Here is a 24054-nt window from a genome sequence, read left to right on the forward strand (position 1 = left end):
AGTGTCGAGTTCCAGGCTTGGGACTGGGATAATATGGGGGGGAGGGGAAATGAGGAAACTGGTGAAAACCACATTGATCCCACGTGGTTACAGGGTTCCCAAAGTGGAATATCAGGCATTCTTCCTCCAGGCATTAGGTGGTAAGGGTTTGGTGAGGGAGGACACTAGTCCAGCTTCCTCAGAGTCGGGTCTCAGAGTGAGCAGAACCTCTGGCACTCATGTTTAAATCTGTCAGCTAGGGCTCCCTGATTGGGCCAGATTAATAGCCTCAATATGGGTCGACGGTGTGGTGCTGGAAAAGCACAGCAGGTCAGCCAGCATCCGAGGAGCAGGAAAATTGATGTTTCGGGTGAAAGCCTTTCATCAGGAATCCAGCTGAAGGGCTTATGCCCGAAAAGTCAATTTTCCTGCTCCTCTGATGCTGCCTGACCTGCTGTGCTTTTCCAGCACCACATTCTCGACTCTAATCTCCAGCATCTGCAGTCCTCACTTTCGCCTCTCCTCGATAAGGGCACTCATGTTCTGTGAGATCCCACCTGGTGCCATCGCTCCCATAAAGAGATGGCCAAAAGTGGTTTTCAGTTGACTTCGAAATACTTTGTTCGATGTGGTAATTAAGTAAACTAAGAATTAGGGCAACTGTAGCTGCGTAGACAGAAGACATCTAAGGTAACAGATGAAGATCATAGACAAAGGGTCCTGTTGCAAACACACAGCTGTTGTTGTCAACGCTGAAGAAGCTGGATAAGGACACCCTGCAGTGAACTCTATGCCGAACTGATTTGAAATTTGAGACCGATCAAAAATAAACTTACTATGGTTAAGATTTCCAAACGCTTACTGTTATAGATTTTGAATTAGATAGAGAGATTAAATATATTATGTATATGCACATTATATGTGTGTGTGTGTGTGTGTGTGTGTGTGTGTGTGTGTGCGCACGCGTGTGTGTGTGTGCAATTATAACCGAAAAATAAACTTCAGGAAGCAGTAAAAAGATTGAACTAAAAGTCCTCTGGACAGTAAGATATGGCCCCCACCCTCTTAGCCATGAGGATTGAATGACAGGCCCTAAGGTCAGCAGTGTGGAATTGCTGTTAAATTCAGTCTGCATTGTGAAAGCCCCAAGGATAGAGATAAGGGTGTCAGGGAAACATGAGGAGATCATGGAACACAGAGAGTCGTCCATAAAGATTGTACATCACTAGCCATACCATCACATGATTAATTGTATTGAACTATATGTAAGTAATTAATAATATGATTGGTCTGTAATTGCTAACGTTGGGATAAAATAAATGTGTAAAAGTTTATGTCTTTCCTTTGTTCAGTGACGAGGTTTCTGAACCCTCAGAGGTTTCTTCCTACCAGTGTCACATCAATAAATTATTTGGTGCTGGAAGCGAACTGTGGGCGTTGAGTGATTCATTGAGTTATTCCACTCTGACGCCACAGTCCAATTGCACTCCACAAAATTTAGATTAGATTACTTACAGTGTGGGAAACAGGCCCTTCGGCCCAACAAGTCCACACTGACCCACCGAAGCGCAACCCACCCAGACCCATTCCCCTACATTTACCCCTTCACCTAACACTACGGGCAATTTAGCATGGCCAACTCACCCAACCTGCACATTTTTGGACTTGTGAGAGGAAACCCACGCAGACACGGGGAGAATGTGCAAACTCCACACAGTCAGTCACCTGAGGCGGGGAAATTCCGCAACGCATTGGCCGGGAATCGAACCCAGGCCTCTCGGGTGGCAGGCGAGAATTCTACCACTGAACCACCCATGCAAATTAGCCAGATGGAAGAAAGCTGCCTGAACACTAATTTATTTATATAATCAATTGTAATTCTGACTTGGCCTTTATTTCGATCATGCATGGGGTGTGAGTGTCACTGGCTGGGCCCAGGATTTATTGCCTGCCCCGAGGTGCCCCTTGAGAAGGTGGGGGTGAGCGGCCATCTTGAACCGCTGCATGTGCTGTAAGGTAGACCCACAATGCCCTGTGGGAGTGAGTTACACAATTTTAACCCAGCAGCAGTGAAAGAAAGTTGATGCAGAACATGTAGCATAGAACACAAAACTGCACAGGAGCAGCTCTCCGGCCTACAATGCCAAACTAATCTGCCTGCACTTGGTACATATCAACTGGTCGATTGATTGATTTAGTTTCACGTGCACTGAAATACAGTGAACAGCTTTGTTTATGATCATCAAAGGTAGATAATAGCAAATATAGGCGCTTATCTAAAAGTCTTTTAAAAGCTCCTATCCTATCTCCCTCCACCACCATCCATAGCAGATCGTTCCACGCTCCGACCACTTTCTGTGTAAAAATAACCTGCCCCTCATTTCTCCTATGTACTTTACCCCACTACCTTAAATCCACGCCCCTTAGTTTTAGACATTTCAACTCTGGGGAAAAGTTTCTGATGTTCAACCCTATCCTATGCATCTCAGAATTTTATAGATTTCTATCAAGTCTCCCCTCAGCCTCCGTCACTCCAGAGAAAACAGCCTGAGTTTTTCTAGCCTCTCCTTAGAGCTCGTGCATTCCAATCCAAGCAGCAACCAGGTAACCCTCTTCTGCACCCTCTCCAAAGCCTCCACATTCTTCCTGTAATGTGGTGACGAGAAGTGAATGCAAAAGTATGGATTAGCAAATGTCTCATAAAGTAACAACATGATTCCGATTCTTGTACTCCATTCCCCAAGCAATAATCACAAGCATACCATATGCCTTCTTTACCACCCTATCTACCTGTGTGGCCACTTTCAGGGAGCTGTGGGGTTTCACCCCAAGATCCCTCTGTATATCAATGCTGTTCAGAGTCCTGACCAGTAACTGCATACATTTCTTTAACATTTGCTCTCCCAAAGTGCAACTTCTCACACTTGCTGATTTAAACTCCACCTGCCATTTTTTCAGTCCATATCTGTCACTAATCTGCATTCCCCTATATCCCTTGACAACCTGCTACACTACCCACAACTCCACCGAACTTTGTATTATCTGTAATCTTACTAACCCACCCATCTACATTTTTATCCAAGTCATTTCAGAGCAAAGATCCCAGCGTGGGTCCCTGCAAAACATTACTAGTTACTGAACTCCAGCCTGAACAATGCCCTTCCATCACTACCCTCTACCTTCGTTGTACAAGCCAATTCTCAATCCATCCAACCAAATAACTGTGGATCCCATACATCGTAATCTCTGGATGAGCCTACTATGAAGGACCTTGTCAAAAGCCTTACAAAAAAATCCATGCAGACAACATCCACTGCCCTACCCTCATCGGTCACCTTCATCACCTCCCCCAAATAAATTGAATCAAGTTAATAAGATGTGACCTGCCCTTCAAACCACCATGCTGATTGTCCCTAACTAGGCCATGTGTTTACAAATGCAGGGTAAAAACAATGACTGCAGATTCTGGAAACCAGAGTCTAGATTAGGGTGGTGCTGGAAAAGCACAGCAGTTCAGGCAGCATCCGAGGAGCAGTAAAATCGACGTTTCGGGCAAAAGCCCTTCATCACGCATGTAAGTGCTATCCAGAAGCATTGTTTCCTACAGCTTCTCAATGTGAGATTCACAGGTCTGCAGTTTCCTGGGTTATCCCTATTTACCTTCTTGAACAGAGGAACAACATCAGCTCCTTTCCAGTCCTCTGGACCTCTCCAGTGGCTAATGAGGTTACAAAGATCTTTGTCAAGATCCCAGCAATCTCCTCTCTTGCCTCTCACAATAACCTGGGGTAGATACCAGTGGGCCCTGAGGACTTATCCACCTGAATGCGCTTCAGGAGATCTAATATCTCTTCTTTCTTGATCTCAGAATACCCTAGCAAACTAGAATGTTCCACACAAATCTCACTGTCCTCCATGTCCTTCTCTTGGATAAATACTGATGCAAAGTACTCATTTAGGATCTTACCCATATCCTCTGCCTCCAAGCACATGGTCCCTCCTATATCCTTGAGTGGACCTGCCTTCTCCCGAGTTATCCTCTTGTTTTTGATGTTTGTATAGCATGTCTTCAGATTCTCTTTGACCCTATTTGCCAAGGTTATTTCATGACCCATTCTTGCTCTCCTTATTCCCAGCTTGAGTTCCTTCCCGCACTCTTTAGATTCCTCATGGGCCCTGTCTAATTTTAGCTCCTACACCGTAAATATGCTTCTTTTTACCTTTTTATTAAATTCATACCAACCCTTGACATTCTTGTCCCTCCCTCACTGGAACATGTCGGTCCTCAACATTCATCAGTAGGTCTTTCAACAATTCCCACATGTCAAATGGGAGATTGCCTCGAACAGTACCTCCCAATAAACACTCCCTAGCTCTGCCTAATACTGGTGTAATTTGCCCTCCCCTAGTTTAGTACCTTGCCACAAGGGTCTGACTGAATCCTTGCTCATAGCTACTTTAAACTGAAGATCTTTCCAAAATGCTCTCCCACTGAAAGGTCAGTCACCTGCCCAGGCTTATTAGCTAATATTTGAAAAGATAAAGTCATCTACTGTGAGAACTCTGTTTTTATTACATTTTTCCACGATCTGCCTACGCATTTGTTCCTCAGTGTCTCGATGGCTGTTGGGGGGATCCTATCGTATAATCCTATCAGAGTGAGCTCCACCCACACTGCGTCAGTGAATGAGCCCTCCAGCATGTTCTCTCCGAGTGCAAGAGTAACATTCTGCCTGATTAGTAATGCAATTCCTCCACCTCATCAGGTGATGAAGGAGTGACGCTCCGAAAGCTAGTGCGCTTCCAATTAAACCTGTTGGACTATAACCTGGTGTTGTGGGATTTTTAACTTTGTTCAACCACATCATCATAGTCCCATGTACTGATCCAGACTCTAAGCTCATCTGCCTTAACTATGACATTGCTTGCCTTGAAGTAAACACATTTCAGCCCATTGCACCATGATGCTCATTTGTCAGCCTCTGCCTGCCTTTTGTTTCTGATTTACTGGTCCTAGCATCTACCTTCCACTCAATCTCTTCACTGTTGCTCTGGTTCACAGTTCCCTGTCACTCTAGATTAAACCTCTCCTGTATTTCCAAGTCAGGATGGTGAGTGCCTTCAAGAGAACTTGGAGTGACATTCCGACGTATTGGCTGTCCTTGTCCTTTAGATGAAAGTGATGGTGGGTATGGAAGGTGCTATCTGTGAATCTTTGGTGAATTTCTGTAGCAAATATTCAAGACAGTACCCATTGTGGCTACTGAGTGTGGGTGGTGAAGGGAATGGCTATGTTTTGTGGATGTGGTGCCAATCAGGGGGCAGTGATCACACTTTCCAATTAAAGCATTACATTTCTGACAAAATACCACACTTACCAAGTTCGATACTGATTTTCATATGCTCCTATGCCTCTTCGTCTCCAAGCTCTACCTTCCCTCATTAACAGCCCCTGCAGATTGTGATTAGCATAAGTGAGAAAGTGTTAGAACCTGTTCAGTGACAGGGCAATCCAACAACATAAACTTCATATACTACTATCTCATTTCCCCTTCAGAAAATATACATTGTCGTGATTGCTCATGTACTAAGCTCCTGTTTGGGCCCATTGTTGTAAAACACCTTGTTCTTATACTATTTTGATTTTTTTTTATTTTATTCAATACGCAGTTTAATAAATACTGAACATCTATTAAATATTTTGGTGAATCTGTCAGCATGACATGTTTGTATTTAAATATTTCATTCATTATAATTTTAATTCCTCATTTATTTATTTCATCTGTTTTCCTGTTGGTTCAAAGCATGTCTTAATTTCATTCTGGTTTGCTTGAGTTAATAATTCCATTGTAATTTTTCATCATGTATTCTGTAATTGAGTTAATATATTAATCTAAGGCAGCTGATGTGATTGAGTAGAGATATTGTCCTGATGTTTTTGCTTTGATTCTAGTCATGATGAAATGCACCTTCCTTTATTTATCTTACAGTAAACTTCGTGGCAATTGTCATCCTGACTCGAGGCAATTGTGGGCTTACAGACTGTGTCACTCGCTATTTGCTGGCAATGTCTACAGCAGATCTACTTCTTGTCATCCTCAATGTCTTACTACACCGAATTAACAATCTTTATTTCCCAGTTACTTTCTTATCTATCACTCCTGTGTGTGCCGTGAAAGTTGTTCTGCTCCTTGCAGCCGTAGACTGCTCAGTCTGGTTCACAGTTGCTTTCACATTTGATAGGTGTGTAGCGATTTGTTGCCAGAAGCTAAGAGCAAAATATTGCAATAAGAGAACTGCACTTGTCGTTACATTAACTGTGAGTGCTGTTTGCTGTTTGCGGTCAATTTCTTGGTATTTTGCATTTGCTCCTGCATTTGTTATTGACAATGTACCATGGCTTTGCATTGTAACATCAGACTATTATACATCATTAATTTGGAAAGTGTACGAATGGATTGACACTATAATTACACCATTGCTTCCAATTGTATTGATTTTGGTGTTCAATGTTCTAACAGTCAGGAATATTATAACAGCTAATCGCATTCGCTGTCGTCTCCAGGGCCATGGAAGTGGACAGAATAGTACTGATCCAGAGGTAGTAAACCGGAGAAAATCCATCATCTTGCTCTTTGCGTTGTCTGCTAATTTTATACTGTTGTGGATGACACATGTCATATGTTCTTTAAACTGGCAAGAAGTAAACTACAATTATGAAGACAAGACATTAAATGATCCAACATTTGTCTTTCAAGAAATTGGATTTATGTTGCGGCTTCTGAATTCCTGCACCAACACCTGCATATACGCTCTAACACAAACAAAATTCAGAGAGGAGTTAATCAATGGAGTGAAATACCCGTTTACTCAAATTTTTAAACTATGCAAATAAGCATGCAGGTTGGACGTCTATTTGAAGTTGCATTTCCCTGGCTGCATTAACTGAAGAGAAGACCATGGTCCTCCAAGTGGGAAAGGAGTCTTTTGGTCACTCAAACTGGAAATAATTAGTTATACAAAAATTCGAACATGTCAAATTAGAATGTTATTTCACTGAGAATGACTATCTATAAAAAATGCTGCTGCTCAAAAAGTCTAAGTCTTTTCTTTTGCATTTCATATTAAGATCTTTTCCAATTTCAAATGCATTTATACTTGTGCTTTTTTTTGTCCTCAGTAAGTTTATGTATTTGTGCTGCAAGGACAGTGGCAGCCTCATGTGAATATGTTCAGTGACTAACTACCATGGCAATGAAACACAAAAATTAAACTTAAAACTTCCAAACTACCATCACGATGACATCTGCTTTGACCAGTATTATTAGTAGCTGGGACCAGAACATAAAATATTCAAAAGTGTTTTCCTCCATTCATATTGGCCTTTGTCTCTACATCCAAAAAAAGACTTGCCTGGTTATTCCCATTATTGTATACCTCAACCATTTGAATAAAACAAAGAACAAAGAAAATTTACAGCCCAGGAACAGGCCCTTCGGCCTTCCAAGCCTAAGCTGATCCAAATGTACTGTCCCATTAACAACACTCCTGAACCTTTTTCACTATAAGTGCCTTGCATTTTATTTTGTTTCAGTGGTTCGAACATGTCAGTTGAGGTTTCAGTTCCTTTCCACAATTGTGAACTTTTTTGTTACTTTCCCCTGTTTATTTCTGGGCAATTCATAGTGGATTGTCACATATCTCACCAGATCTGAAAGCTCCCTAAACATTGACACTGAGCCCCAAGATTCACTGTGAAAGAAATACTGAGCACTGACACTGATCGTGCAGAAGAATCTTGACCACTGGCACTCATTGTGAAGGGAATCCTGAACCAGCCAGGATGTGCTGAAGTTAATGTATAAAAAGTACATGATCTCCTTTGCTCAATGGTTAAGCACATGGTAAGGTCAGTGACTTACTCCCCACTGACTATAAAATAAACCATTTGATGATTGGAATGGACTGTGTCCAGTGATTGTCTTAAGCCATTCCTCTCCAATGAGGGATGCGTGACGCTTGGTGAGTCAGAGATGGTGTATAAGATCGTAAGGCTACAACAAATAAGAACCAGAAGAGGCCATTTGTACACTTGATCATGCTCCTCCATTCAATAGGATCATGTCTGGTCTGACGGTCCTCAAGTCCTGCTTTTTTCCTCAACAAAATCAGAGTTTCTCAGCCTTTAATCGACGTCAGGGCGGTATCCTCCACAGGACTCTGTGACAAAGAGTTTTAAAGACTCACAGCCCTCTGAGGGGAGAAACTGATGCACCTTACAACATAGAACATAGAACAGCGCAGAACAGGCCCTTCAGCCCTCAGTGTTGCGCCGACCTGTGAACTTGTCCCCCTACACTAACCGATCATCATCATGTGCTTATCCAAGGATTGTTTAAATCTCCCTGATGTGGCTGAGCGAACTACATTGGCAGGTTGGCCATTCTACGCCCTACCCACTCTCTGTGTAAAGACCCTGCTGTTGACATCTGTCTTAAATCTATCACCCCTCAATTTGTAGTTATACCCCTTCACGCAAGCTGACGTCATCATCCTAGGAAAAAGACTTTCCCTGTCTACCCTATCTAATCCTCTGACCACCTTGTGTGTCTCTATCAAATCCCCCCTTAGCCTTCTTCTCTCCAATGAGAACAGATCCAAGTCTCTCAGCCTTTCCCCATAAGACCTTCCCTCCAGACCAGGCAACATCCTGGTAAATCTCCTCTGCCCCTTTTCCAACATTCCCACATCCTTCCTATAATGGGGGTGACCAGAACTGTACACAATATCCCAAGTGTGGCCACACTACCATTTTGTATAGCTGTAGCATGACATTGCAGCTCTGGAGCTCAATCCCTCTCCCAATAAAACCTAACACACCTTCTTAACAGCACTATCCACCTGGGGGGCAACTTTCAGGGATCTGTGTACATGGATACCAAGATCCTTCTGCACACCCACACTACCAAAAATCTTTCCATTAACCCAGTATTGTGCCTTCCTGTTATTCTTCCCAAAGTTCATCACCTCACATTTAGCTGCATTGAACTCCATTTGCCACCTCTCAGCCCAACTCTACAGTTTATCCAAGTCAACCTGCAACATTCTTCCACACTGTCCACTACTCCACCGACTTTAGTGTCATCTGCAAACTTACTAATCCATCCATCTATGCCTGCGTCCAAGTCATTTATAAAAATGACAAACAGCAGTGGTCCCAAAACAGATCCTTGTAGCACACCACTAGTAACCAGACTCCAGGCTGAATATTTTCCATCAACCATCACTCGCTGCCTTCTTTCAGAAAGCCAGTTTCTAATCCAAACTGTTAAATCCCCCTCAATCCCATGTCTCTGCACTTTCTCCAACAGCCTACCATGTGGAACCTTATCGAAGGCTTTACTGAAGTCTATGTATATCACGTCAACATGCTTGGTTACCTTCTCAAAAAACTCAGTGACGTTTGTGAGACATGACCTACCCTTGACGAAATCGTGTTGACTATCTGCAATCACATTGTTGCTTGCTCGATGATTATAAATCTTATCTCTTATAATCTTTTCCAAAGCTTTTCCTCCAACAGATGTAAAGCTCACTTGCTTAAATGGGTACAGCTGCAGCAGCACTCAAGAAACTTCACACCATCCAGGAAAAAGTAGCCCGTCTAGATTGGCATCACGCTCACAAACATCCCCTCGTTCCCTTCACCACTGACAGTATCAACAGTGTGAACCAGCTACAAGATGCGCTGCAGAAGTTCACCAAAGTTCCTCAGACAGCACCTTCCAAACCCTGACCACTTCCATCCAGAAGGACAAGGGCAACAGAGACATGGGAACACCACCCCCTGCAAGTTCCCCTCCAAGCCACTCACCATCCTGACTTTGGAAATATATTGCTGTTCTTTCCTGGGTCAGAATCCTGGAGGGACATTAGAACATAGAACATAGAAAAGTACAGCACAGAACAAGCCCTTAGGCCCACGAATTTGTGCCAAGACTTGATGCTAATGTAAAACATAGTAACTTAGCCTAAGCACCCCTCAACTCACTGCTCTCCCTGGGCATGTCCAGCAGTCGCTTAAATGTCCCCAATGACTTTGCTTCCACCACCACCGCTGGGAACGCATTCCACACATTCACAACTCTCTGTGTAAAGAACCTATCTCTGATGTCTCCTTTATACCTTCCTTCTTCAAACTATGACTTCTCGTACCAATCTCTGACTATTGACTCTATCTATTCCTCTCATTACCTTGTACACCTCGATCAGGTCTCCTCTCTCCCTCCTTCTCTCCAGAGAGAAAATTCCAAGCTTATTCAACCTTTCTTCATAAGACAAACCCTCCAGTCCAGGCAGTATCCTGGTAAACCTTCTTTGCACCCTCTCCAAAGCCTCTGTATCTTTCCTATAGTCGGGCGACCAGAACTGGACACAATATTCCAAGTGTGGTCTCACCAGGGACTTGTAGAGCTGCAAACAAACCTCGCGGCTCTTAAACTCGATCCCCCTGTTAATTAAAGCCAAAACACCATACGCTTTCTTAACAACCCTATTCACTTGGGTGGCAACTTTGAGGGATCTAGGTACTTGAACACCCAGATCCCTCTGTTCCTCCACATTGCCAAGAATCCTGTCTTTAATCCTATATTCAGCATTTGAGTTCGACCTTCCAAAATGCATCACTTCACATTTATCCAGGTTGAACTCCATCTGCCATTTCTCAGCCCAGCTCTGCATCCTGTCTATGTCGTGCTGCAGCCTGCAATAGCCCTCGATACTTTCGATGACACCTCCAACCTTTGTGTCATCTACAAATTTACTAACCCACCCCTCAACCTCCTCATCCAAGTCATTTATAAAAACTACAAAGAGCAGAGGGGCCCAAGAACAGAGCCCTGCGGGACCCCACTCAACACTGACCTCCAGGCAGAATATTTTCCATCTACAGCCAGATAGCCAAATCTCCCTGTATCCCATACTTCCTGACTTTATGAATGAGCCGACCATGGGGAACCCTATCAAGTGCCTTTCTGAAGTCCACATACACCACATCCACTGCTCTACCATCTTGACACCTCCTCAAAGAACTCAATAAGATTTGTGAGGCACGACCTGCCCCTCACAAAGCCGTGTTGACTGCCTTTAATCACTCTATGCTTTGCCAAATAGTCCTAAATCCTATCCCTCAGAATTCTTTCCAAAACCTTGCTCACCACAGACATAAGACTGACTGGTCTGTAATTGCCAGGGATTTCCCTATTCCCCTTCTTGAAAAGAGGAATAACATTCACCTCCTTCCAATCCTCCGGTACAATCCCCGTGGAGAGTGAGGAGACAAATATCCTCACCAGCGGCTTAGCAACCTCCTTTCTCACTTCCTGGAGCAGCCTAGGATAAATCTGGTCTGGCCCTGGGGACTTATCAATCTTAATATTTTCCAAAATTTCTAGCACATCAACTTCATCAATCTCGATCTGGTCAAGACTGTATCCCAGCTCCTCTAAGTTTTCATTTATAACAATTTCCCTTTCCTTGGTGAAAACCGAACCAAAAATCTCATTTCAGGCTTCCTCTATCTGCTCAGACTCCACACACAAGTTCCCTACTCTATCCCTGACCAGCCCTACCTTCTCCCTGATCATTCTCTTGTTCCTCACGTATGAGTAAAATGCCTTTGGGTTCTCCCTAACCCTTCCTGTCAAGCCTTTTTTGTGCCCACTCTTGGCTCTCCTCAGTCCATTTCTGAGCTCCTTTCTAGCAAGCCTGTAATCCTCTAAAGCTGTGCTAGATCCTTCCTTCCTCCACCTTCTTCCTTTTGACGAGATGTTCCTCTGTTCTCGTCATCCAAGGTTCCTTAACCTTACCCCTTCTTACCTGTCTCAGAGGAACAAATTTGTGCATCACTCGCAACAACTGCTCCTTAAACAGTCTCCACATGTCTGCTGTGCCCTTTCTGTGGAACAATTGCTCCCAGTCTGTACTTCCCAACTCCTGTCTGATAGTGTCATAATTTCCTTTTACCCAATTAAATATCTGCTCCTTTCCCTCTCCAAGGCTATGTTAAATGTGAGGCAGTTGTGGTAACTGTCATCAAAGTGTATTTCCGTCGCGAGATCTGACCCCTGTCCTGGCTCGTTGCTGAGCACCAAATCCAAAATGGCCTCTCCCCTCGTCGGCCTGTGTACATACTGAGTAAGGAAACCCTCCTGAACACACCTGACAAAAAAAGGTTCCATCCAAACCATCTGCACTATGGAGGTTCCAGTCGATATTGGGAAAGTTGAAGTCACCCATAACAACAACCCTGCTACTTTTGAAATTTTCCAGAAGCTGCCCACCTATGAGCTCTTCAATCTCTCTACTGCCATTAGGGTGTCTGTAGAAAACCCCCAGTGCGGTGGCTGTTCCTAACTCCCACCCATACTGACTCAGTAAACAAACCTTCCTCAACAACCTTTGTTTCTGTAGCTGTGATGCACTCACTGATTAGCAATGCTACACCCCCTCCACTTTCGCCCCCCCACCCTGTTGTTTTTAAACATTCTAAACCCTGAAACGTCAAGCAACCATTCCTGTCCCTGTGAAACCCACGTCTCCGTTATAGCCACAACATCGTAGCCCCAAGTACTGAACCATGCTTTAAGTTTGTCACTCTTACTTCAGTCACTCCTTGCAATAAAGCAAACACACTTTAACCCATCCCTATGTTTCATCGCGTGAGAAACCTTGCTGATAGATTCAATATATCTTGTCATGTTCCTGTCTGCAACTGACCCCCTCTCAGACATGTGGCTCTGATATCCACCCCACTGCCAAATTAGGTTAAACCCTCCCGAATCACACGAGCAAATCTCCCACCCAGGACATTTGTGCCCCTCCAGTTCAGATGTAACCCATCCTTCATGTACAGGTCCCAGCTTCCCCAGAAGGTATCCCAATGGTCTAGGTGTCTGACACCCACCCTCCTGCACCAGCCTCACAGCCATGTGTTAAGTTGCGTTCGCTGACTGTTCCTCACCTCACTGTCTCGTGGCACCGGGAGCAAACCTGAGATCACTCCTCTGCTCATCGTGGTCTTCAGCTTCCAACCTGACTCTCTGCAGTCACTTTTCAGATCCTCCATCCCTTTCCTGGCTATATCATTGGTGCCAATATGTACCACGATTTCTGGCTGCACACCCTCCCCCTTCAGAATCCTGCAAACCTGATTGGTGACATCCCGGACCCCGGCACCAGGGAGGCAATATACCTCTGGGAGTCCCGTTCCTGACCACAAAATCTCCTGTCAATCCGTCTAACTATTGAGTCTCCTACCACTAGCACTTTTCTATTCTCCCCTCTTCCCTTTTGAGCCACAGTGCCAGGCTCAGTGCCAGAGACTTGACAACTATGGCTTTCCCTTGGTACCACCAGCAGTATCCAAAATGGTGTACTTATTGCTAAAGGGAACGGCCATGGGGGAATCCCTGCTCTGACCCATTCCCTTTCCTCCCCCCCCCGACTGTAACCCAGCTGTCCTTATCCTGTGTCTGGGGAGTGACCACCTCCCTGTACATCCTCTCGATTTCCCCCTCAGCCTCCCGGATGATCCGTAGTTCATCCAGCTCCAGCTCCAGTTCCCTAATTCGGTTTACGAGGAGCTGGAGTTGGGTGCACGTCCCACTGACGTAGTCGGCAGAGACATGTGTCGTGTCTCCCACCTGCCACATTCAGCAGGAGGAACACGCAACTGCCCTAACGTCCATACCCCGCTACTCTGTTAGCCCACACAGAGACTAAACAAAGGAAGGGAAGAAGAAAAAAAAACCTGAAAACTTACCGAGTTCACAAACTCTTAGTCAGGTTAGAGGATGCCCTATGGTGTAGGGTCTTGGGTTCAGATCTCACCCACTCTAAAACTCCCCAGAAGTCCTTCGCTCCTCCCTCGCACCTCTCGGCAAATGTGTGTCTACCTGCCTGGACGTGGCCAAGAAGGGAGCTCACCATCACCTTCTCAAGTGGCAACTAGGGAGAGGCAATAAATACTGACCCAGCTGTAATACCTCCATCATCGCACAAAGAAAACAAGTCGACCTGTTAATCTGAGATCATGAAAACTATTAAAAACAGTTCTGAACTTAGATGCCTCCCTTCTGACACCCTGCAGACTCAATATGCCAACACGCAAGTGATAGTTCCCTTTTATTCCAGATCAGATTTCTAATCCATTCTTATTCACAACAATGTAACGTAATTATTTAACACTGAAATAACTGCAACGAGACCAGCATCCCACCACCAAGGCCCCATTTCTTTTCATGGGCACAGGACGTGGGCTCTGACCAGTCAGCAAAAAGCCAGTGTGGAGACTCTTCGGGTTTTTAAAAATTTTATTTTTGCATTTTTTTAATTTATCCCCCACGCTAGCTCGGGGTGAGATACAGAGTAAAGCTCTCTCTACATGGTCCCCCCCTCCAACACTCCTAGGACAGGGGCAGCAGGGGGTGAGATACAGAGTAAAGCTCCCTCTACACTGTCCCCCCCTCCAACACTCGTAGGACAGGGGCAGCAGGGGGTGAGATACAGAGTAAAGCTCCCTCTACACTGTCCCCCCATCAAACACTCCCAGGGGCAGGGACCGCACTGGGTTAGATACAAAGTAAAGCTTCCTCTACACTGTCCCCCCATCAAACACTCCCAGGGCAGGGACCGCACTGGGTTAGATACAAAGTAAAGCTTCCTCTACACTGTCCCCATCAAACACTCCCAGGGACAGGGACAGCACGGTGAGCTCTTCCAGTGATGTTAAAGTCAAATATCTGAACGGCCCACTCCCAACCCTCCGCCCCCAAACACAGGTGTACACATACATAGTGATGCACCAAGATAGACAGTTATCATAACAGTAAGGTCAGTGATGTCTCCATTTCTGGAAGCCCATCTTATTCACTGTGTCCCCTTCCCTCAGGAAAGGCAGTATGTTCACTTTACGTAGTCTTTCATGTGAATCCAGATCCTGGGAAATTAGGGATGGGGAATACGTGCTGACCACAGCAGCATTGCACACAGTCAGTGTAGAACATAAGAACATAGAATGTTACAGCATAGTACAGGCCCTTCGGCCCTCGATGTTATGCTGACCTGTGGAACCAATCTGAAGCCTATCTATCCTACACTACTCCATTCTCATCTACATGTTTGTCCAATGACCATTTAAATGCCCTTAAAGTTGGCGAGTCTGCTACTGATGTACCTAACACTAAGGGCAATTTAGCATAAAAATGTTTTGCTGGAAAAGCGCAGCAGGTCAGGCAGCATCAAAGGAGAAGGCGACTCGACATTTCGGGCATAAGCCCTTCTTCAGGAATGAGGAAAGTGTGTCAAGCAGGCTAAGATAAAAGGTAGGGAGGAGGGACTTGGGGGAGGGGTGTTGGGAATGCGATAGGTGGAAGGAGGTTAAGGTGCGGGTGATAGGCCGGAGAGGGGGTGGGGCGGAGAGGTCAGGAAGAAGATTGCAGGTCAAGAAGGCGGTGCTGAGTCCGAGGGTTGGGAGAGGGGAAATGAGGAAGCTGGAGAAATTTAGCACAGTCAATTCACTTAACCTGCACATCTTTGGATCGTGGGAGGAAACCCACGTAGACACAGGAAGAATGTACAAACTCCACACAGACAGTCACCCAAGATAGGAACTGAACCAGGGTCCCTGGCGCTGTGAGGCAGCAGTGCTAACCACTGAGCCACCATGCCACCCACTTTACCTGCAACCGAAGTAAGGCTCACAAGTCTATAATTTCCAGGGTTGTCTCTACTCTCCTTCTTGAACAAGGGGACAACATTCGCTATCCTCCAGTCTTCTGGCACTATTCCTGTAGACAACGACGACATAAAGATCAAAGACAAAGGCTCTGCAATCTCCTCCCTGGCTTCCCAGAGAATCCCAGGATCAATCTCATCCAGCCCAGGGGACTTATCTATTTTCACACTTTCCAGAATTGCTAACATCACTCCTTGTGAACCTCAATCCCGTCTAATCTGGTAACCTATATCTCAGTATTCTCTTCGACAATACTGCCTTTTTCCAGAGTGAATACTGACAAAAAATATTCATACAGTGCTTCCCCTGTCCCCTCAGACTCTACACCCAACTTCCCATTACTGTTCATGATTGGCCCTAATCTTTCTCTAGTCATTCTTTGACTCCTGATTTACCTATACAAAGCTTTAGAGTTTTCCTTGATCCTACCTGCCAAAAGCTCCTCATGTCCCCTCCTGGCTCTTCTGAGCTCTCTCTTTAGGGCTTTCCTGGCTAACTTGTAACTCTCAAGCCCCCTAACTGAGCCTTTATGTCTCATTCTAACATAATCCTACTTCTTCCTCTTGACAAGTGATTCAACTTATTTAGTAGACCATGGCTCCCGCCCTCGACCACTTCCTCCCTGCCTGACAGATATATACTTATCGAGGACATGCGGTCACCGTTTCTTGAAGTACCTCCACATTTCAATTGTGCCCATCTCCTGCAGTTTCCTTCCCCTATACAACCGAAATCTTGCCTAATCGCATCATAATTGCCTTTCCCCCAGCTATAACTCTTGCCCTGCGGTATATACCTATCCCTTTCCATCACTAAAGTAAACATAACTGAATTGTGGTCACCAAAGAACTCACCAACCTCCAAATCTAACACCTGGTCGGGTTCATTACCAAATCCAATGTGGCCTAACCCCTTGTTGGCCTGTCTACGTACTGTGTCAGGAAACCCTCCTGCACACACTGGACAAAAATTGAACCATCTAAAATACTCAAACTATAGTATTTCCAGTCAATATTTGGAAAGTTAAAGTCCTCCATAACAACTACCCTGTTACTTTTGTTCCTACCCAGAATCATCTTTGCAAAACTTTCCTCTACTCTCTGGAACTATTCGGAGGCCTATAGAAAACTCCCAACAGGGTGACCTCTCCTTTCCTGTTTCTAATCTCAGTCCAAACTACCTCAGTAGATGAGTCCTCAAACGTCCTTTCTGCAGCCCTAATACAATCCTTGACTAACAATGCCATACCTCCCCCTCTTTAACCACCTTCTTACTGAAACATCTAAATCCCAGAATCTGCAACACCCATTCCTGTCCCTGCTCTCTCCATGTCTCTGAAATGGGGCCACAACATTGAAGTCTCAGGTACCAACCCACGCTGCAAGTTCACCCACCTTATTCTGGGTGCTCCTGGCGTTGAAGTAGACACACTTCAACATGTGTGAGCAATTACATTTCAATCAATAAAATGTTCTTGTTTAAAGAGGTCAGCTCCTACCCTAGAGGACAGAAGGACAGCTTTGAGACATATTTCACACTTGGAATAAACTGTCTCACTGCAGCATCAGTTGAAGTAATTTGTGATCTCGGGATAGGGGCTCATGGTGTTTGAGTGGACAGCGTTAATGTTGGCAGGTTCCAGACTCTGGTTTTGTTGTTTCATTATGATGCATGAGCAGCAATGTTCCTTCATAATCGGGATTGAAACTCGCTGATGTAGTTAATTTGTTCATTGACAGGAACAAAGCTGAGTAACGCTGCCACCTCAATCTCCCCAGGGAGCTCCCACACTGTATAAGGCAGCGTCTCTCAGAATGCATCAGCTCAGAGTCTCAAACAAGGAGCTTGTCAGCTGCCTGAAGGGACAGACCACCTCACCCAGAGAAATGCATCGACCGATTGATCACGTGGAGAAAGTGTTTTACACCGTCCTTGCTGTTAGCTGCTTCCTTGGTATGGAGTTAGGCAACTGAACCTGTTTTAATCTGCTGCTGATCTGCTCTCTGGTTTTATCTTTTGAATAATAATGTCTCCAACTCATTGACTCGTCAGCCTTATCCAGCCACCAGAACAGTGACAGCAATTCACTGAGCAGCATTCTGGATACAATTCTCCACTGACAGAGTCTCCCAATGACACTGCTGCTGCAGCACTCTCTGATCTCAGTGTTCTGCCAGCCGTTCTGACTTCATACGGTGTGAGGATATCAGGAGAGATCAGGCAGGTTAGTTCTGAGGAAGGATCACTGGACCCGAAACGCTAACTCTGTTTTCGATCCCACAGATGCTGCCAGTCCTGTTAATCTTTTCATGTTTTTGTGATACAAGTACAGTTAGTAAGTTTGCAGATGACACCAAAATTGGAGGTGTCGTGGACAGCGAAGAGGGTTACCTCAGATTACAACAGGATCTGGACCAGATGGGCCAATGGGCTGAGAAGTGGCAGATGGAGTTTAATTCAGATAAATGTGAGGTGCTGCATTTTGGGAAAGTAAATCTTAGCGGGACTTATACACTTAATGGTAAGGTCCTAGGGAGTGTTGCTGAACAAAGAGACCTTGGAGTGCAGGTTCATAGCTCCTTGAAAGTGGAGTCACAGGTAGATAGGATAGTGAAGAAGGCGTTTGGTATGCTTTCCTTTATTGGTCAGAGTATTGAGTACAGGAGTTGGGAGGTCATGTTGCAGCTGTACAGGACATTGGTTAGGCCACTGTTGGAATATTGCGTGCAATTCTGGTCTCCTTCCTATCGGAAAGATGTTGTGAAACTTGAAAGGGTTCAGAAAAGATTTACAAGGATGTTGCCAGGGTTGGAGGATCTGAGCTACAGGGAGAGGCTGAACAGGCTGGGGCTGTTTTCCCTGGAGCGTCGGAGGCTGAGGGGTGACCTTATAGAGGTTTATAAAATTATGAGGGTCATGGATAGGATAAATAGGCAAAGTCTTTTCCCTGGGGTGGGGGAGTCCAGAACTAGAGGGGCATAGGTTTAGGGTGAGAGGGGAAAGATATAAAAGAGACCGAAGGGGCAACTTGTTCACCCAGAGGGTGGTACGTGTATGGAATGAGCTGCCAGAGGATGTGGTGGAGGGTGGTACAATTGCAACATTTAAGAGCCATTTGGATGGGTATATGAATAGGAAGGGTTTGGAGGGATATGGGCCGGGTGCTGGCAGGTGGGACTAGATTAGATTACTTACAGCGTGGAAACAGGCCCTTCATCCCAACAAGTCCACTCACCCAGTGGTGAGTGCACTCACCCAGACCCATTCCCCTTCACCTAACACTACGGGCAATTTAGCGTGGCCAATTCACCCTAATCTGCACATTTTTGGATTGTGGGAGGAAACCGGAGCACACCCACGCAGACACGGGGAGAATGTGCAAACTCCACACAGACAGTCACCTGGCACTGTGAGGCAGCAGTGCTAACCACTGTGCCACCATGCCACCCACTAGATTGGGTTGGGATATCTGGTTGGCATGGATGGATTGGACCGAAAGGTCTATTTCCATGTTATACATCTCTATGACTCTATGACTCTCACTACAATTTCTGTTTTCACTCGAATTTCGAAGATTAAAGGGTGATCTAAGGGAAGCCATACAAGATATTAACAAGAAAAGATGGGGGGGGATAAAGATTAACTCTATGCACTGGTTGGAGATTCTAGAATGAGCGCAATCAGAGTCTGAAAATGAGGGCGCAGAGCGTTAAGGAGGGATGTTAGAAAGCTCTTTGACACACAAAGGGAGGGAGAGGCTTGGATCTCTCTTCCACAAACACCAGGGGGGACTGCAACAGTTAGAACATAGGACATAGAACAGTACAGTACAGTACAGGAACTATGGCCCTTGATGTTGTGTTGACCTTTTATCCTACTCCAAGAGCAAACTAACCTCCATATTCTTCATTGTACTGTCTTCCATGTGCCCATCCAAGAGTCACTTAAATGTCCTTGATGTATCTGACTCTACTACCACTGCTGGCAATGTATCTCACACAGCCAATAATCTCCGTGTGAAGAACTGACCTCGGACAGCTCTTCCTCCAATCACCTTAACATTACGCTCCTTGTGATAGTCAGTTGTGGATTTCAAATCTGAGATTTCTTTTGTTAAGCAAAGAAATTGAGGGATATGCATCCTGTTTTGATTTGTAAAGCTTCATCTAACTACCATTCCTTCTGGAAATTCTCTCCCCCCCCCCCACTGTCTCTGGTTTTTGGACTTAGGTCTCAGCAGATTGCCACCCTGATTCCTGTAAGTCAAGACTATTGTCATGGACAGACGTGTCGATTTACAGAATCAATATCACAGCAATCCTAAACCTCACACATTGTCTCTAAGGGAGCCCTGCATACTCTATTATACTGCACTTGTGTAAGGCACATGGAGTCAGCTTGTTTGAAACCTTATGCAGGTTCTGATTACCTGTTTCCTGGTCCTGTTGTGGCTCTGATCAGGATTTGGTCCAATGCTAATTGCAGGTGATAACTGATCCAAGGAGTAGAGAAGTGTTTGGTTTATCGATCGCCCAATTGCCAGTCCTATGACTAAGTTGGGCGTGGGGTTTCTGTACCTGCCAGAGCTAAATTACTTACAGTGTGGAAACAGGCCCTTTGGCCCAACAAGTCCACACCGACCAGCAACCCACTCCCCTACATTTACCCCTTTACCTAACACTACTGGCAATTTAGCATATTCACCTAAACTGAACAGTTTTCAGATTGTGGGAGGAAACCGGAGCACCCGGAGGAAACCCACGCAGACACGGGGAGAATGTGCAAACTCTACACAGTCAGTCACCTGAGGCGGGAAATGAACCCAGGTCCCTGGCGCTGTGAGGCAGCAGTGCTAACCACTGTGCCACCGTGCCGCTAGAGCTGAGAATCCATTACACTCATTCAAATAGTAACCATGCAAGCAAACAAAATCACAGACTTCCTTCTGCTCTCCTAAGACAGGTCCATAATCTCTGGAGTGATCAGGCTGGAGGCCGATCTGAGGTGGGCATGAAATTCAAATTTACTCAAGCCCACACACTTCCACTCACCGGGTGTGCTGCAGTTTGGTGGTAAAATATTATTGCTCTATGGAACAGGAAGAGGGAGTTTCTGATCAGTAATTCACTGTTTCTTTTTCCCCTTTGTCTTCCACAGTTAATTTGCTGGCGATTGGTATACTTTCCCGGGGAAAGTGCGGCATTTCCGCTTGCACTACTCGTTATCTGGTGTTTATGGCAACTGCCGACCTGATGGTCATTATCATTGAGATGTTAGTGAGGAAGTTCCGCTATTATTATTACCCACGGTGTTTCCTGGACATCACTCCTGTGTGTAGTGTTACTGGGATCCTGTTACGTGCAGCCAGAGACTGCTCTGTCTGGTTCACCGTCACTTTCTCCTTTGACCGATTTGTGACCATTTGTTGTCAGAAGCTGAGAACAAAATATTGCACGGAGAAAACTGCGACTGTGGTTCTGGCAACAACCTGCACCCTGTTCTGTTTGAAAAACATCCCCTTCTATTTTTCATTTGAATCTCTGAGGATAATCAACAATGTACCATTCTACTGCAAAACAAAGTCAAGCTATTACACTGAGACTGGGTGGGTGGCATTAGATTGGCTTGATACAGTTTTAACCCCTTTTCTGCCATTTGCTTTAATTCTGATGCTCAATGCTCTGACAGTCAGATACATTTTAGTGACCAGTCGAGTCCGGAAGAGGCTGAAGGGTGAGAGTGAAGGAGAGAATCACAGAGACCCAGAGATGGAGAGCAGAAGGAGATCTGTGGTTTTGCTCTTCACCATCTCTGGGAGCTTCATCCTCCTGTGGCTAATCTATGTTGTAGATTTCTTGTATTATATCATTCAACAAATCAATACTGCCGATTACCCACCTTTTCTAGATCACTTCAGTAAGGTTGGTTTGATGCTGCAGAACCTGAGTTGTTGCACAAACCCATTTATTTATGCAGCAACGTTGTCCAGGTTCAGAGCGAAGATCAGTAATGCTGTGAAGTACCTGGTTACACAAGCTCCGCGTGTTTTGAATAAATAACGCACCTCAGTGAACCCCACAGAAGGATTCTAATGTCCGCAAGCTGTGCTTTTATTTCTTAATTCACCCACGGGACGTGGGTATCCTTGGCTATGCCCAGTATTCACTGTCCCATCCTTAGTTGCCTCCCTTAAGAGTGTGGGGGTGAGCTGCCTTCCTGAACCATGTGCTGTAGGGTAAACCCACAGTGTCCCTGAGGGAGGGAATTCCAGGATTCTGACCCAGGAAGGAACGGAGAGAGATTTCTGAGTGAGGGGCTCGGAGGGGAACTTGCGGGGGGAGGGGGGTGTTCCCATGCATCTGCTGCCCCTTGTCCTTCTGGGTGGAAGGGGCCGTGGGTTTGGAAGGTGCTGCCTGAGGGTCTTCGGTGAGATCCTGCAGGGCATCTTGTAGCTGGTACAACACTGCTGTTACTGAGCGTCGGTGGGGGGGGGGGGGGGGAGGAGGGAGTGAGGGGATGTTTGTGGGTGCGGTCCCAATCCGGTGGGGGGGGGCGGGGGTGTTTTGTCCCTGGATGGTGTCGAGCTTCTTGAGCGTTGTTGCAACTTTTCAACGTGAAAAATTCTGGAAGTCAATTCCATGACATCACCAGAACCCACCCGCCAAACAAATGATAACAAATGGCTGGACTCCCTTGTCTTCAGCATCCAGCTCACTCATCCCAATGGGCTGCTACTCCAATGCAGTCTCCTCAGACCTTTCCTGTCAAGGAATACAGACTCAGGGTAATGCAATAAAGATCCTCTGTGTTAAAACTGATGCAATGCCACCCTCAGCTGGCCACCCCACACCACTGCACAGGGGGGTGATAGATTTTATTTGTCCCACCTACCGATGTGCAGTGAAAATCTTTGTTTACAAGCAGAACAGGCAGACTGGAATGAGCAAATATGTACAGGTCAGAGAGACTTACACAGAGGTTGACAGGATACATTGCACAGGGTGTATTAGAGTGAGGCATAGTGAACAGAGAGAGTGAGGCATACAGGGTTACATTGCACTGGACGTGCACGAGGAGAGATGAGCAAGATCCGCATTATTAACGGTTAGACGATCCATTCATGAGGCTAATACTAAATGGGAAGACAGTATTCCTGAACCTGCTGGTCCACATGTTCAGACTCCAGTATCTCCTGCCTGATGGAAACGGTTATAGGAGATCATTATCTGGGTGTGATGGGTTGTGATTGGCAGCCTTTCTGTGACAGTGAGCCGGGTTAAATGGAGTCCGTGGGTGGAAAGTTGCTTCTGTGACCGTCTGGGCTGTGCATACCACCCTGTACCATTTCTTACAGTCCTGGGCCATACCGGGCGATGATAAACCCGGGCAGCACGCTCCCAATGGTGCATCTGTGAAGGCTGGTGAGGACATGCTGAATTCCCTGAGCTTCCTGTACCATCCTGACCACCGCATCTCTGTCGGAGCTCTAGAACAGATTGTCGGCCATCGTCACTCTGAGGAACTTGATGCTCTCCGCCCCGTTCACCTCCGCACTGCGGATGTAGATGGGGACGTGCCCCCTCCTTTTATTCCTGGTCAGTCAGCAGTTCTTTCATTTTGCTGATGTTGAGCGAGAGGTTGTTCTCAGGGTCCCAGGTCACTCAGCTTTCCACCTCCGTTCTGGATTTGGACTCGTCGTTGTTAGACATCCATCCTCTGGTGGTGTCAATCAGTGAACCCGTGGGCGGCGTTCTTTTGGAATTTGGCTACACGGTGTCGAGAGTTTGCGGGGGGAATACAGCAACGGGGCTGAGATCAGGGCTCCAACGTTGAGGGTTATTGTGGAGGAGGTGCTGTTACCTATCTTCGGTGATTACAGTCTGTGGGTCATCGCAAGGTTTGTGAAGGTTTGTAGCTCCGGTTGAGGTTTAGGGTGTAGGTTTGCTCGCTGAGCTGTAGGGTTGATACCCAGACGTTTCATTACCTGGCTCGGTAACATCATCAGTGGTGACCTCCAAGTGAAGCGAAGCTGTTGTCTCCTGCTTTCTATTTATATCTTTCTCCTGGATGGGGTTCCTGGGGTTTGTGGTGATGTCATTTCCTGGTGGTTTTCTGAGGGGTTGATAGATGGCATCTAGATCTATGTGTTTGTTTATGGCGTTGTGGTTGGAGTGCCAGGCCTCTAGGAATTCTCTGGCATGTCTTTGCTTAGCCTGTCCCAGGATAGATGTGTTGTCCCAGTCGAAATGGTGGTTTTTTTCATCCGTGTGTAGGGCTAC

At 45.7% G+C, this 24054-nt stretch overlaps 1 protein-coding gene and 1 non-coding gene across 2 annotated transcripts in view; both read right to left on the reverse strand.

Annotated features, from left to right (window-relative positions):
• The window catches only part of LOC140468458 (uncharacterized), a 1057462-nt gene that overhangs the window by 678894 nt on the left and 354514 nt on the right, over positions 1-24054 (reverse strand). The window lies entirely within an intron of this gene.
• On the reverse strand, positions 1727-1797 carry trnag-gcc (transfer RNA glycine (anticodon GCC)). The gene has a single exon. It is a non-coding gene; the product is annotated as a tRNA-Gly (tRNA).

The sequence above is a fragment of the Chiloscyllium punctatum genome, chromosome 47, assembly GCF_047496795.1.
Source record: "Chiloscyllium punctatum isolate Juve2018m chromosome 47, sChiPun1.3, whole genome shotgun sequence".
In the NCBI taxonomy this organism is placed as follows: Eukaryota; Metazoa; Chordata; class Chondrichthyes; order Orectolobiformes; family Hemiscylliidae; genus Chiloscyllium; species Chiloscyllium punctatum.